The sequence below is a fragment of the Oncorhynchus gorbuscha genome, linkage group LG05 (assembly GCF_021184085.1).
Source record: "Oncorhynchus gorbuscha isolate QuinsamMale2020 ecotype Even-year linkage group LG05, OgorEven_v1.0, whole genome shotgun sequence".
In the NCBI taxonomy this organism is placed as follows: Eukaryota; Metazoa; Chordata; class Actinopteri; order Salmoniformes; family Salmonidae; genus Oncorhynchus; species Oncorhynchus gorbuscha.
In genome coordinates this window covers 48939085-48955511 of record NC_060177.1, presented here as the reverse complement: position 1 = coordinate 48955511, position 16427 = coordinate 48939085, and the positions used below count along the sequence as shown (strand labels likewise).

At 45.0% G+C, this 16427-nt stretch overlaps 1 protein-coding gene across 4 annotated transcripts in view; it reads left to right on the top strand.

Annotated features, from left to right (window-relative positions):
* The window catches only part of LOC124035998 (cotranscriptional regulator FAM172A homolog), a 221709-nt gene that overhangs the window by 199844 nt on the left and 5438 nt on the right, over positions 1–16427 (top strand). The window lies entirely within an intron of this gene.

The following is a 16427-nucleotide window of genomic DNA, read 5'->3' as shown; positions in this document are numbered from 1 at the left end:
CTTTACTATCATTAAATTGAAGACTTAGTTTTTATCAAAGATTCTCTGTAATTAGTATTACGCGATCAAACTGATTAATCATGTAACTGTGAATTAACTAGGAAGTAGGGGCACCAAGGAAAATATTCAGATTACAAAGTTATCATTTCCTGAAATAACTTTTCAGATATTTTATATCTGATCCATTACTCTTCGAATGAATGAATTATTTATTTTACCTCACGTTAGTCTCATTCCAAACGTCGTAAATTGTTGGTTATCTGCACGAACCCAGTCTTCACTATGAGTCATCCATACATCAATTGTCTTAAATCATTTATTTATTACTAACTAAGTAATTCACAGAAATGCAAAAATAAAACAACAAAGTAAATATGGTTACAAGAAATGATAGGAGAATGTGCCCTAGTGGGCTAAACCGGCATGGCGGCTTGTTAGACAAAAGGGAAGTGGGGGTCGACTAAGATGAAACACGACAGTTGATAATTATAACAATTGAAATGCTAATCCTTTGCACATGAACACTCACTAATTCGGGAACAATTGCAATCAATATATATATATTTACGCTCAGTGTGTCGTCAGGATCTTTGTTGAAAAATTTGTTTCTGTTGGTGAGTTTTCGTCCTCTCTCTCTCTCTCTCTGTTGTGGTTAGAGTGTATTGTTCAGAGTGACATTCAGAATGTCACTCTGAACATGGATGTTTCGGCGGTTGTCATTCTTTGCATTCAATGATACCGAATTCCTAGCTGCAGACGAGAAATTAATATCAAAGACTTGTTCTTATTTTGTCGATATCTATAGTCTAAGAGTTTAACCACATGGTTTGGTTAAAAGATTCAGCAATGGTCTGCAACCTTTGTACACCCGTGACTGAGAGAAACATGGTCTACTTGAGAATTTCTCAAAGTTGGGTTTTATTCGGAATTGCAGAAAAGGGGCTGTCCCAGGATACCTGACCCTAACTGGGCTCAGGGGCAGACCTCTGATTTAGTTCAACTCAAAAGGGAATTGGAGTTTCCTTCATTAAACAGTCCAAAATCACATTACACAATTTTATATTATATAAACAGTGTTATGGTAATGTGGCCACACCGTCTCCCATGAGCTTCCTCAAGTTGTAACAAACGGACCAGTTCGTAGCTGGATTCTTCACCGATCTTTTATACCTTTTTCTGGAACATGAAATTTGTTCTGACCTCAAGTTCTGTGAGGTGGAAGAAATTCCTTTGTTCTCTATGAAACTTCACTCTCTCTGTGTATACTGTGTGGCCACACTGTGTGTATACTGTATACTGTGTGGCCATGAGGCAGGGTCTTCTCATCAGGAATTTACGAACTCTCTCTGACCACAGCAGCCTAGTTGAAAGAGGCAAGGGGGAGGCAGGGAGAGGGGATGGGGCTTGCTGTACCCAAAGAGTGCAACGTCATGACAGGCCCTTCTGCTAGCCTGCTAACCACAGCCCGCTAGCTGTCTGAATCACTGTGTCTCCAGTCCGCCTAGCAACTCACTTGACCTCTCTGATCACTCGGCTACGCATGCCTCTCCCTAATGTCAATTTGCCTTGTCCATTGCTGTTTTGGATAGTGATTATTGTCTTATTTCACTGTAGAACCTCCAGTCCTGCTCAATATGCCTTAGCTAGCCCTTTTGTTCCACCTCCCACACATGCGGTGACCTCATCTGGTTTAAATGGTGTCTCTAGAGACAAAACCTCTCTCATCGTCACTCAATGCCTAGGATTACCTCCACTGTATTCACATCCTACCATAGTCTTGTCTGTACATTTTGCCTTGAATCTATTCTAACGCGCCCAGAAACCTGCTCTTTTTACTCATCTGTTCCTCTGGTGATGTAGAGGTTAACCCAGGCCCTGCAGTGCCCTGCAGTGCCTAGCTCCACTCCCATTCCCCAGGTGCTCTCATTTGTTGACTCTGTAACCTTAAAAGCCTTGGTTTCATGCATGTTAACATTAGAAGCCTCCTCCCTAAGTTTGTTTTAGCACACTGCCAACCCAGATGTAAGTCGCTCTGGATAAGAGCGTCTGCTAAATGACTTAAATGTAAATGTAAATGGTCTAGCCGTGTCTGAACCCTGGCTTAGGAAGGCCACCAAAAACCCTGTAATTTCCATCCCAAACTATAACATTTTCTGACAAGATAGAACTGCCAATGGGTGCCGGAGTTGCAGAGTTCAATTTGAGCTTCTACTTTTAAAAACTCACCTTAACAGAAACAAGTCTCTCACCGATGCCGCTTGCTATAGACAACCTTCTGCCACCAGCTGTGCCCTGGACACCATATGTGAATTGATTTCCCCCCATCTATCATCAGAGCTTGTGCTGTTAGGTGACTGGGACATGCTTAACACCCTGGCCATCCTACAATCTAAGCTTGATGCCCTCAATCTCACACAAATTATCAATGAACCTCCCAGGTACAACCCCAAATCCGTAAACACGGGCACCCTCATAGATATCACCCTAACCAACCTGCCCTCCAAATACACCTCTGCTATCTTCAACCAGGATTTCAGCGATCACTGCCTCATTGCCTGCGTCTGTAATGGGTCTACGGTCAAACGACCACCCCTCATCACTGTCAAACGCTCCCTTAAACACTTCAGCGAGCAGGCCTTTCTAATCGACCTGGCCCAGGTATCCTGGAAGGATATTGACCTCATTCCGTCAGTAGATGCCTGGTTATTCTTTAGAAGTGCTTTCCTCTCCATCTTGAATAAGCATGCCGCATTCAAAAAATGTAGAACCAGGAACAGATATAGCCCTTGGTTCACTCCAGACCTGACTGCCCTTGACCAGCGCAAAAACATCCTGTGGCGTACTGCATTAGCATCGAATAGCCCCCACGATATGCAACTTTTCAGGGACGTTAGGAACCAATAAACACAGGCAGATAGGAAAGCAAACGCTAGCTTTTTCAAATAGAAATTTGCATTCTGTAGCACAAACTCCAAAAGTTCTGGGACACTGTAAAGTCCATGGAGAATAAGAGCAGCACCTCCCAGCTGCCCACTGCTCTGAGGCTAGGAAACACTGTCACCACCGATAAATCCACGATAATTTAGAATTTCAATTAGCATTTCTTTACGGCTGGCCATGCTTTCGACCTGGCTACCACTACCCCAGTCAACAGCCCTGCACCCCCCACAGCAACTTGCCGAAGCCTCCCCCATTTGTCCTTCACCCAAATCCTGATGGCTGATGTTCTGAAAGAGCTGCAAAATCTGGACCCCTACAAAAGCCAGGCTAGACCCTCTCTCACTAAAATGTTCCGCCAAAATTGTTGAAACCCCTGTTCAACCTCTCTTTCATATAATCTGAGATCCCCGAAGGTTGGAAAGCAGCCGCGATCATCCCCCTCTTCAAAGGGGGAGACACTCTAGACCCAAACTGCTACAGACCTATATCTATCCTACCCTGCCTTTCTAAGGTCTTCGAAAGCCAAGTTAACAAACAGATCACTGATCATTTTCGAATCCCACCGTACCTTCTCCGCTATGCAATCTGGTTCCCGAGCTGGTCATGGGTGCACCTCAGCCACGCTCAAGGTCCTAAACGATATAACCGCCATCGATAAGAGAGATTACTGTGCAGCTGTATTCATCAACCTGGCCAAGGCTTTCGACTCTGTCAATCACTGCATTCTTATCGGCAGACTCAACAGCCTTGGTTTCTCAAATGACTGCCTCGCCTGGTTCACCAACTGCTTCTCAGACAGAGTTCCGTGTGTCAAAACAGAGGGCCTGTTGTCCGGACCTCTGGCAGTCTCTATGGGGGTGCTTTCCTTCCGTGGCCTCCAATTGCTCTTAAATGCAAGTAAAACTAAATGCATGCTCTTTAACCGATCGCTGCCAGCACCTGCCTGCCCGTCCAGCATCACTACTCTGGACGGTTCTGACTTAGAATATGTGGACAGCTACAAATACCTAGGTGTCTGGTTAGACTGTAAACTTTCCTTCGAGACTCACAGTAAGCATCTCCAATCCAAAGAGATCTATATTGAATGTAGAATCGGCTCTCTATTTCGCAACAAAGCATCCTTCACTCATGCTGCAAAACATACTGCCAAAAACTGATGCTGGCAAAAACTGACTATCCTATCGTTCCTCGACTTCATTTACAAAATAGCCTCCAACACTCTACTCAGCTAATTGGATGCAATCCGTTTTGTCACCAAAGCCCCATATGCTACCCACCACTGCGACCTGTATGCTCTCGTTGGCTGGCCTTCATATTCATCGCCAAACACACTGGCTCCAAGTCATCTATAAGTCTCTGCTAGGTAAAGCCCCTCATTATCTCAGTTCACTGGTCATCATAGCAGCACCCACCCGTAGCACGCGCTCCAGCAGGTATATTTCACTGGTCACCCCCAAAGCCAATTCCTCATTTGGCCGCCTTTCCTTCCAGTTCTCTGCTACCAATGACTGGAAAGAATTGCAAAAGTCACTGAAGCTGGAGACTCATATCTCCCTCACTAACTTTAAAAACCAGTTGTCAGAGCAGCTCACAGATCACTGCACCTGTACATAGCCCATCTGTAAATAGCCCATCCAACTACCTCATCCCCATACTTTTATTTATTTATATTTATTTTTTGCTCCTTTGCACACCAGTATCTCTACTTGCACATTCATCTTCTGCACATCTATCACTCCAGTGTTTAATTGCTCAATTGCTTAATTGCTCAATTGTGATTATTTATTTATTATTTATTGCCCTTATCTTATTGCCCATATTTTACCTCAGACATGGATCGAATGCGCACAGTTTAGTCGAGGTAATTGAGGTAATATGTACATCTAGGTAGAGTTAAAGTGGCTATGCATAAATAATAAACAGAGAGTAGCAGCAGCGTAAAAGAGGGGTCTGGGTAACCCTTTGATTAGCTGTTCAGGAGTCTTATGGCTTGTGGGTAGAAGCTGTTAAGAAGCCTTTTGGACCTAGACTTGACACTCCTGTACCGCTTGCCATGTGGTAGCAGAGAGAACAGTCCATGACTAGGGTGGCTGGAGTCTTTGACAATTTTTAGGGCCTTCCTCTGACACCGCCTGGTATCGATGTCCTGGGTGGCAGGAGGCTTGGCCCCAGTGATGTCCTGGGCCGTTCGCACTACCCTCTGTAGTGCCTTGCGGCCCGAGGCCGAGCAGTTGCGAAACCAGGCAGTGATGCAACCTGTCAGGACGTCGGATACTGACTTTTGTCACGTGTGACCTGGCAAAGTACACACACACCCACACACAGATAAGAGCTATATTGAAGAGGCTGTCCTCTTGTGAGTGCCCAAGTTAAGGGTGATAGCCCTTACACACAAACACACACCTTCTCTCACACACCATACAGGTCATTTTGTGTAGTGTGTGTGTGTGTGTGTGTGTGTGTGTGTGTGTGTGTGTGTGTGTGTGTGTGTGTGTGTGTGTGTGTGTGTGTGTGTGTGTGTGTGTGTGTGTGTGTGTGTGTGTGTGTGTGTGTGTGTGTGTGTGTGTGTGGGGGGGGGTGTGGGTGTGTGTGTGTGTGTGTGTTTGTATTCAGAGGTGTATGTTTATGCGGCTTGTGCATCGGGGAGTTGCTAAGTATTGAGAAGCTGCCTGCGGTAGGCAAGCGAGTAGTGTTTTAATTGTAGCAGCTGGGCCCCATTGGTGTTAGACGTGGTAACATGTGGGAGCGGCGCTGAGCTCACTGTCTGTCAGCTCGCCATCTTACCTGAGCCCCAGCGGGCCCTGGGTGTCTCACTGTTAGTACTGAGGCAACCCAGGAGCTCTGTGTGTGTCTGTGTGCGTGTGTGCGTGCCTGCCTGCCTGTCTGTCTGTCTGTCTGTCTGTATGTCTGTCAAGGCATTATACTGAAGTGTAGTGAGGGGTGCTGTGAGGGTCTCTGAAGGCATTGTCTTTAAGCACTAGGGAGGTGGGTGGGTGTGTGTGTGTGCATGCGTGCTTGCTTGCTTGTTTTCTTTCATGCGTGTCTGTGTGTGTGTGCTACCTCGTAATGTGTCAAAGTAGAGCCGAGGTTGTGTGAGAGTCTCTGTCTATGTGTTTGTCTGTCTGTCAAGGCATTATACTGAAGTGTAGTGAGGGTTGCTGTGAGGGTCTCTGAAGGCATTGTCTTTAAGCACTAGGGAGGTGTGTGTGTGTCTGTGTAAGCGCGCGTGCTTTCTTGCGTGTTTGTGTGTGTGTGCTCCTTCGTATTTTGTCAAAGTAGAGCAGAGGGTGTGTGTGTGTGTGTGTGTGTGTGTGTGTGTGTGTGTGTGTGTGTGTGTGTGTGTGTGTGTGTGTGTGTGTGTGTGTGTGTGTGTGTGTGTGTGTGTGTGTGTGTGTGTGTGTGTGTGTGTGTGTGTGTGTGTGTGAGGGAGAGTCTGTGTGTGTGTGTGGTGAGAGTGCAGGTTGAAATTGTCTGGGGCTCAACCCTCACTGTGTGTATGTTGGATGGCTCATTATGTTTAAGAGCGAAGGAAGGTGTGCGCGTGCGCATACGTGCATATATGCAAGTGTATGTGTGTTTGGCAGGGTTGTGTGGGGCTCCACCATGACCCCGGCCCTGACGGGGGGGTGTGTACTCCTGCTAATGGACAGGCTTTGTGGGCCTCCCTTTAGAGGCACACTAGGGCTGGCCATGGAAACAGACGCTCTCCATTCCCCATCAATGGGCCAAAAACAAAACTGTGTCAGGCGAGCTAGTGGATCCAGAGTGTTTACCATTGAAATCCCCACCAATGACGAGCCAGATCAAACAAAGAGCGAATTCTACGTGGCGCTAGGGACTGGCTCTCTCGTACACTCTACTAATCTAAATACACACACGTACACACACATTTTGTACACAGACTGACTTCTATCAAATCTGTGTCCTGCTTGTTAGACGATCGGATATCCAGGCGGGAATTTAACCCCATAATCACAAATGATTCTATGATTAGATATGCGCTGTGTTCCGTTGATACATGTTCACAATTCAAGGAATAGAATAGTTAATGTCACTTGTTTTTCAGTGTGAGTAGTGCAGTTCTATTCGAAATAAGTTCAACCACACTGAAAGTGAAACATAACATGTCTCTAACCTCCCAATCAAATATCAAAACCTGCTTGATATTAACTGATATTAATCAACGGTATTAATTCATGTGCATGGCATAAATACTAAATTGTACAGTGAACATCTTGCAACTGTGATATTAGATCAAATAACTGATTTAACTAGCTTTTACTATTAGAAGACAAGCATCTAACTTCTACGGCACATGCACGGCGCCCCACCTTTACAGTCATAAAAACATTCAGGAAATGTACACCATTTCACAAGCTTTTTTTTCTGAGCAAAATATGGTGACCTTGATCTCACTGAATATGAAAGTGAAAGAGATGCTTTGTCATTTGCTGAAGTCTTTAATTTATCATTTTTTAATTGAAGCCCTCGTTGGTGGGTTCCTAGTTAGAATGTCCTATATGGAATATACAGTAGCATCCAGAATTATTGAATCCCTTGATAAAGATAAGGAAAAAAATACTGTATGAAATAAATCATACAAATACTGAGCTACTGTATATTGTATGCATTCTCTCAACCAGCCTCGTGATACTGCTTGTCCAACAGTATTGATGGAGTTCCCACATATGCTGAGCACTTTTTGGCTGCTTTTCCTTCACTCTGCTGTCCAACTTATCCCAAACCATCTCAATTAGGTTTAGGTCGGGTGGTGGTGGAGGCCAGGTCATCTGATGCAGCACTCTATCACTCTCCGTCTTGGTCGACTACCCCTTACACAGCCTGAAGGTGTGTTGGGTCATTGTCCTGTTGAAAAACAAATGATAATCCCATTAAGAGCAAACCAGATGGGATAGCGTATCGCTGCAGAATGCTGTGGTGGCCATGCTGGTTAAGTGTGCCTTGAACTCTAAATAAATCACTGACAGTGTCACCAGCAAAGCACCATCACACCTCCTCCTCCATGCTTCACTCTGGGAACCACACATGCGGAGATCATCCATTCACCTACCCTGCGTCTCACAAAGACAGAGCTGTTGGAACCAGAAATCTCAAATTTGGACTCATCAGACCAAAGGACAGATTTCCACCGGTCTAATGTCCATTTCTCGTGTTTCCTTGCCCAAGCAAGTCTCTTCTTCTTAGTAGTGGTTTCTTTGCAGTAATTCGACCATGAAGGCTTGATTCACGCAGTCTCCTCTGAACAGTTGATGTTGAGATGTGTCTGTTACTTGAACTCTGTGAAGCATTTATTTGGGCTACAATCTGAGGTGCAGTTAACTCTAATGAACGTATCCTCTGCAGCAGAGGTAACTCTGGGTCTTCCTTTCCTATGGCGGTCCTCATGAGAGCCAGTTTCATCATAGCGCTTGATGGTTTTTGCAACTGCACTTGAAGAAACTTTCAAAGTTCTTGAAATGTTTCGCATTGACTGACCTTCATGTCTTAAACTAACGATGGACTGTCGTTTCTCTTTCATTATTTGAGCTGTTCTTGCCATAATATGGACTTGGTCTTTTACCAGATAGGGCTATCTTCTGTATACCCCCCTACCTTTTCACAGCACAACTGATTGGCTCAAATGCATTAAGAAGGAAAGAAATTCCACAAATACATTTTTAACAAGGCCCACCTGTTAATTGAAATGCATTCCAGGTGACTACCTCATGAAGCTATTTGAGAGAATGCCAAAAGCTGTGCAAAGCTGTCATCAAGGCAAAGGGTGGCTACTTTGAAGAATATCAAATCTAAAATATATTTATTATAAATATATTATAACACTTTTTTTGGTTACTACATGATTCCATGTGTGTTATTTCATAGTGTTGATGTCTACACTATTATTCTACACTGTAGAAACTTGTTTAAATATATATATATATATATATATTTTTTTTTTTAACTGGAATGAGTAAGTGTGTCCAAAGTTTGGACACACCTACTCATTCCAGGGTTTTATTTTATTTTTGGAGATTCTTCTCATCCCTATAATTCCGGACCCCACTGTATAGTGGTGAAGTGTCGACAGATGTGCCTCTAGCAAGAGTTTTAAGCAGGGTTACATCCCTACTTACCAACAATAGGCCATAGAATGTTCTTGAAAAGGATACGTTGAAAGCATATCACCTGTATCCCTACTCTAATTGCAATAAGGCTGTGAAATGTTTTTTTCAGTAGACAAAAAATAGTAATTATATTCAAAAATTATTAATATTCTCAATAGCCTTCATAAATTTGAAGACAAAGAACAAATAGGAATGTGTATGAATGCAGGTAAAAATATCTTTAGATGAAAACATTTCCATGAATTAATTCAGATATTTATTAAAACAGTTCATTTTGTAGAGGGGAAGATGTCTCTGAAGGCCCTCTACAGTGGGGGCCCATGTCCCTGATGCACATGCGACCCTGGAGAGAGAAGCCCGTTGACATTGAGAGGTGTTGTCGGAGTGGGTGCATGTTTTGGCTTCGATTTTACTGAACGGGACACTGGAGAGTCAGACACTCGTATCCAATAGCTTGCTCTGTCCTTGGGCTCGGGTTATCTTGTAAATACCCTCCTCCAAGTATATAAAAGCAGGGTCCTTTATAGCAGCCAAGGCCAGTCATTCACTTTAAAATAAAAAAGCACTCTGTCTCTGGGCAGGGTGAAGGGGAGAGAGAGTAGGTGTGTGTGTGTGTGTGTGTGTGTGTGTGTGTGTGTGTGTGTGTGTGTGTGTGTGTGTGTGTGTGTGTGTGTGTGTGTGTGTGTGTGTGTGTGTGTGTGTGTGTGTGTGTGTGTGTGTGTGTGTGTGTGTGTGTGTGTGTGTGTGTGTGGTCATCCATTATTTGGCCCCTCTGGTCTCCCAGGTGATGGTTTGAATAATATGAGCAAAAATGAAGAGACTATTTCAACAAGTCAATGTTGAAATCTCTCTCTTTTAAAGTAAATATCAAGTCGTCGTCCCCCCCGAGCTAGTCATTCAGGTTCCTCATCTAGTGATGTGGAATGAGTTTTGCCTTGTTTTCTCCAACAACAACACACAATAATAAGGAAAGTAATTAAAAAACAGTACGAGAGAGATAGAGGAAACAGACAGACCCCACTTACCGGGAATCATAAAAATTGAATCGCATTAAAATGGTAGTGCCGTTTTAATGAAATGCTGTGCGTTTCTGTAAATTGTGTCGGTGTGTGTGTTTTTTTTCTGTTTGTGTGAATTGGATTAATCTATTGATTTGATTCAAATAAAACTAACCACAGTGGGGGTTACAGGGAATGACAAATATGTCGTCATGATTAAGTCTGACTTCACTGTGTCTCCTTTGTCTGGAAGGAGTTAATGAAATGGTGAATGGAGGCAGGGAGAAGTCCCACATTTAGATTGAAATCAACAGTTGTTTGACCGTAGCCTTGTTTCCGTGCTCTGTGAGTGGGGGGTTGTGCAGGCCGAGCTGAGTGACCCTGGCACCTGCTTTGACTTCGTTTGACCTCTTCCTCTGGCAGTGACACATCGGGGCCCTCTGACAGGCAGACAAAATGGCCGGGGTGCCCTCAGCGGCCCCACTCACCCAGCGCGGCCCCACACACCCCCGTACGGCAGATAAACTAATAACAGTCCGCTTCAGGAGTGGATATCCGATCGTCTAACAAGCTGGACACAGATAGCGATTCCCCACCGTTGATCTATGCAATAGATAGTTTCCACAAACACACTGTGAGATAGTGTTACAGAATAGCTGCCCCTCGCTGCATGTCAGTGCGTTCAATGTCCAGACTGGATAGAAACAGCTTAGATGACCTTTGATAAGGGCATGATAACAATTCACTCAAGAAAATGATTACTCGTAGTTTGATAGATTTGGCAAAACAAAAAAGTTGAACATTGACTTGCAGAATATTAAATAAGAGTTTGAAATTCTATGAACCTCATTTCCGGTAATGACCATTGCTTGTATTTATCTTGTGAAGTCCTGGTCGATGAAATATTAAATAGATTTCAATGTCTAGGGAAATGATTAAGCTTTTAAATGTACAAAATGAAATCAATTTGTTCCAAAACTAACCAAAACATGAGATGTACAGTGCCTCACAGACTAGGCTGAATATGCATATGTATTTCTGTAATAAATGCAGCAAAGATATATGGCCCTTCATGCTCACATCAATGTAATTATGAATTATGAAAAAAAGTTTGATTCACATAAAATAGGCCATTAGTACACAAGCAATTAAGTGGCGGGGCTTTAAATAATGTACCACCGATGAAAACTAATTATAGCCAGCGTGCTTTGATTCTGTCTTTCTCTCTGACTATCACTCGGGGCGTTACTTTGGCTCTTCAGTCACCTACCGTTTGTTTTGAAATACCCAACTATCACAGGAGATTACCACTTGTGACAACATACAGCATGCAGCGACTGGTGAGGGGATGAAAAAAAAGCATGGCCCACAGCTACGGAGGACTTTTTCCCCTCAAACACACGTCATGTTCCCTTACTTCATCCCACACCACTGATAACAATTGTGTGTGTGTGTGTGTGTGTGTGTGTGTGTGTGTGTGTGTGTGTGTGTGTGTGTGTGTGTGTGTGTGTGTGTGTGTGTGTGTGTGTGTGTGTGTGTGTGTGTGTGTGTGTGTGTGTGTGTGTGTGTGTGTGTGTGTCATCTCATAGAGATCAAACAGTCAGTCAATTACTCTGAGAGGGATCCAGTGGCTGTGACAGGGGAGGCTAAGCATCTAGGATCAAATAGACTGCATCTGTTGGCGCTGTCTGTCACATGCCGTAATGAGAGAGGAGAACATAGGACAACCAATAGAGAGGGGTAGAGGGGTGAAAGAACACAGGACAACCAATACAGAGGAGTAGAGGGGTGAGAGAACACACGACAACCAATACAGAGGCGTAGAGGGGTGAGAGAACACAGGACAACCAATACAGAGGCGTAGAGGGGTGAAAGAACACAGGACAACCAATACAGAGGAGTAGAGGGGTGGAAGAACACAGGACAACCAATAGAGAGGGGTAGAGGGGTGAAAGAACACAGGACAACCAATACAGAGGAGTAGAGGGGTGAAAGAACACAGGACAACCAATAGAGAGACGTAGAGGGGTGAAAGAACACAGGACAACCAATAGAGAGGCTTAGAGGGGTGAAAGAACACAGGACAACCAATACAGAGGCGTAGAGGGCTGAAAGAACACAGGACAACCAATAGAGAGGCTTGGGGGGGTGAAAGAACACAAGACAACCAATACAGAGGAGTAGAGGGGTGAAAGAACACAGGACAACCAATACAGAGGAGTAGAGGGGTGAAAGAACACAGGACAACCAATAGAGAGGCTTGGAGGGGTGAAAGAACACAGGACAACCAATACAGAGGAGTAGAGGGGTGAAAGAACACAGGACAACCAATACAGAGGAGTAGAGGGGTGAAAGAACACAGGACAACCAATACAGAGGCGTAGAGGGGTGAAAGAACACAGGACAACCAATACAGAGGCGTAGAGGGGTGAAAGAACACAGGACAACCAATACAGAGGAGTAGAGAGGTGAAATAACACAGGACAACCAATACAGAGGCGTAGAAGGGTGAAGGAACACAGGACAACCAATACAGAGGAGTAGAGAGGTGAAATAACACAGGACAACCAATACAGAGGAGTAGAGGGGTGAAAGAACACAGGACAACCAATACAGAGGAGTAGAGGGGTGAAAGAACACAAGACAACCAATACAGAGGAGTAGAGGGGTGAAAGAACACAGGACAACCAATGGAGAGGCTTGGAGGGGTGAAAGAACAAAGGACAACCAATACAGAGGAGTAGAGGGGTGAAAGAACACAGGACAACCAATAGAGAGGCTTGGAGGGGTGAAAGAACACAGGACAACCAATAGAGAGGCGTAGAGGGGTGAAAGAACACAGGACAACCAATAGAGAGGGGTAGAGGGGTGAAAGAACACAGGACAACCAATAAAGAGGCGTAGAGGGGTGAAAGAACACAGGACATCCAATAGAGAGGGGTAGAGGGGTGAAAGAACACAGGACAACCAATAGAGAGGCTTGGAGGGGTGAAAGAACACAGGACAACCAATAGAGAGGAGTAGAGGGGTGAAAGAGCACAGGACAACCAATACAGAGGCGTAGAGGGGTGAAAGAAAACAGGACAACCAATAGAGAGGGGTAGAGGGGTGAAAGAACACAGGACAACCAATATAGAGGCTTAGAGGGGTGAAAGAACACAAGACAACCAATAGAGAGGGGTAGAGGGGTGAAAGAACACAGGACAACCAATAGAGAGGCTTGGAGGGGTGAAAGAACACAGGACAACCAATAGAGAGGGGTAGAGGGGTGAAAGAACACAGGACAACCAATACAGAGGAGTAGAGGGGTGAAAGAACACAGGACAACCAATAGAGAGACGTAGAGGGGTGAAAGAACACAGGACAACCAATAGAGAGGCTTAGAGGGGTGAAAGAACACAGGACAACCAATACAGAGGCGTAGAGGGCTGAAAGAACACAGGACAACACAGGGGTGAAAGAACACAAGACCAATACAGAGGCTAGAAGGGTGGGGGACAACCAATGAAAGAACACAAGACAACCAATACAGAGGAGTAGAGGGTGAAAGAACACAGGACAACCAATACAGAGGAGTAGAGGGGTGAAAGAACACAGGACAACCAATACAGAGGAGTAGAGGGGTGAAAGAACACAGGACAACCAATACAGAGGAGTAGAGGGTGAAAGAACACAGGACAACCAATACAGAGGGTAGAGGGTGAAAGAACACAGGACAACCAATACAGAGGAGTAGAGGGGTGAAAGAACACAGGACAACCAATACAGAGGAGTAGAGGGGTGAAAGAACACAGGACAACCAATACAGAGGAGTAGAGGGGTGAAAGAACACAGGACAACCAATACAGAGGAGTAGAGGGGTGAAAGAACACAGGACAACCAATACAGAGGCGTAGAGGGTGAAAGAACACAGGACAACCAATACAGAGGAGAAGGAACACAGACAACCAATACAGAGGGTGAAAGAACACAGGACAACCAATACAGAGGAGTAGAGGGGTGAAAGAACACAGGACAACCAATACAGAGGCGTAGAAGGGTGAAGGAACACAGGACAACCAATACAGAGGCGTAGAAGGGTGAAGGAACACAGGACAACCAATACAGAGGAGTAGAGAGGTGAAATAACACAGGACAACCAATACAGAGGAGTAGAGGGGTGAAAGACAGGACAACCAAACAGAGGAGTAGAGGGGTGAAAGAACACAAGACAACCAATACAGAGGAGTAGAGGGGTGAAAGAACACAGGACAACCAATGGAGAGGCTACAGAGGAGAGAGGGGTGAAAGAACACAGGACAACCAATACAGAGGAGTAGAGGGGTGAAAGAACACAAGACAACCAATACAGAGGAGTAGAGGGGTGAAAGAACACAGGACAACCAGATAGAGAGGCTTGGAGGGGTGAAAGAACACAGGACAACCAATAGAGAGGCGTAGAGGGGTGAAAGAACACAGGACAACCAATAGAGAGGGGTAGAGGGGTGAAAGAACACAGGACAACCAATAAAGAGGCAATAGAGAGGGGTAGAGGGGTGAAAGAGGGGTGAGGGGTGAAAGAACACAGGACATCCAATAGAGAGGGGTAGAGGGGTGAAAGAACACAGGACAACCAATAGAGAGGCTTGGAGGGGTGAAAGAACACAGGACAACCAATAGAGAGGAGTAGAGGGGTGAAAGAGCACAGGACAACCAATACAGAGGCGTAGAGGGGTGAAAGAAAACAGGACAACCAATAGAGAGGGGTAGAGGGGTGAAAGAACACAGGACAACCAATATAGAGGCTTAGAGGGGTGAAAGAACACAAGACAACCAATAGAGAGGGGTAGAGGGGTGAAAGAACACAGGACAACCAATAGAGAGGCTTGGAGGGGTGAAAGAACACAGGACAACCAATAGAGAGGGGTAGAGGGGTGAAAGAACACAGGACAACCAATAGAGAGGCGTAGAGGGGTGAAATAACACAGGACAACCAATAGAGAGGGGTAGAGGGGTGAAAGAACACAGGACAACCAATAGAGAGGCGTAGAGGGGTGAAAGAACACAGGACATCCAATAGAGAGGGGTAGAGGGGTGAAAGAACACAGGACAACCAATAGAGAGGCGTAGAGGGGTGAAAGAACACAAGATAACCAATAGAGAGGCTTAGAGGGGATTATATTAATATAGTATGCATGAAGTGCATTCGGAAAGTATTCAGACCCCTTCCCTTTCCATATTTAATTACAGCCTTATTCTAAAATGGATTAAATAAATCAAAATCCTCATCAATCTACATAATAGCCCATAATGACGAAGCAAAAACGTTTGCTCATTTATTAAATATTTTTAAAAGATACCTAATTTACATAAGTATTCAAATCTTTCTCTGTGTGACTCGTAATTGAGCTCTAGTGCATCCTATTTCCATCGATCATGCTTGAGATGTTTCTACAACTTGATTGTAGTCCACCTGTGGTAAATTCAATTGATTGGACATGATTTGGAAAGGCGCACACCGGTCTATATAAGCTCCCACAGTTGACAGTTCATGTCAGAGCAAAAACCATGAGGTGGAAGGAATTGTCCGTAGAGCTCCGAGACAGGATTGTGTTGAGGCACAGGTCTGGTGAAGGGTACCAACAAATTTCAGCAGCATTGAAGGACCCCAAGAACACAGTTGCCTTATTCATTTTTAAATGGCAGACGTTTGGAACCACCAAGACTCTTCCTAGATCTGGCCGCCCTTCGAAACTGAGCAATCAGGGGAGAAGGGCCTTGGTCAGGGAGGTGACCGAGAACCCGATCTCCAGCATTCCTCTGTGGATACAGGAGCACCTTCCAGAAGGACAACCATCTCTGCGGCACTCCACCAATCAGGCCTTTATGGTAGAGTGGCCAGTTGGAAGCGACTCCTCAGTAAAAGGCACATGACAGCCCGCTTGGAGTTTGCCAAAAGGCACCTAAATGACTCTCAGACCATGAGAAACAAGATTATCTGGTCTGATGAAACCAAGATTGAACTCATGAACCCTGGCACCATCCCTACGGTGAAGCATGGTGGTGGCAGCATCATGCCGTGGGGATGTTTTTCCGCGTCAGGGACTGGGAAACTAGTCAGGATCGAGGGAAGGATGAACGCAGCAAAGTACAGAGAGATCCTTGATGAAAATCTGATCCAGAGCGCTCAGGTCCTCAGACTGGCGAAGGTTCACCTACCAACAGGACAACGACCCTAAGCACACAGCCAATAAAACGCATGAGTGGCTTCGGGACAAGTCTGAATGTCCTTGAGTGGTCCAGCCAGAGCCCGGACTTGAACCCGATCTAACATTTCTGGAGATACCTGAAAATAGCTGTGTTGCAACACTACCCATCCAACCTG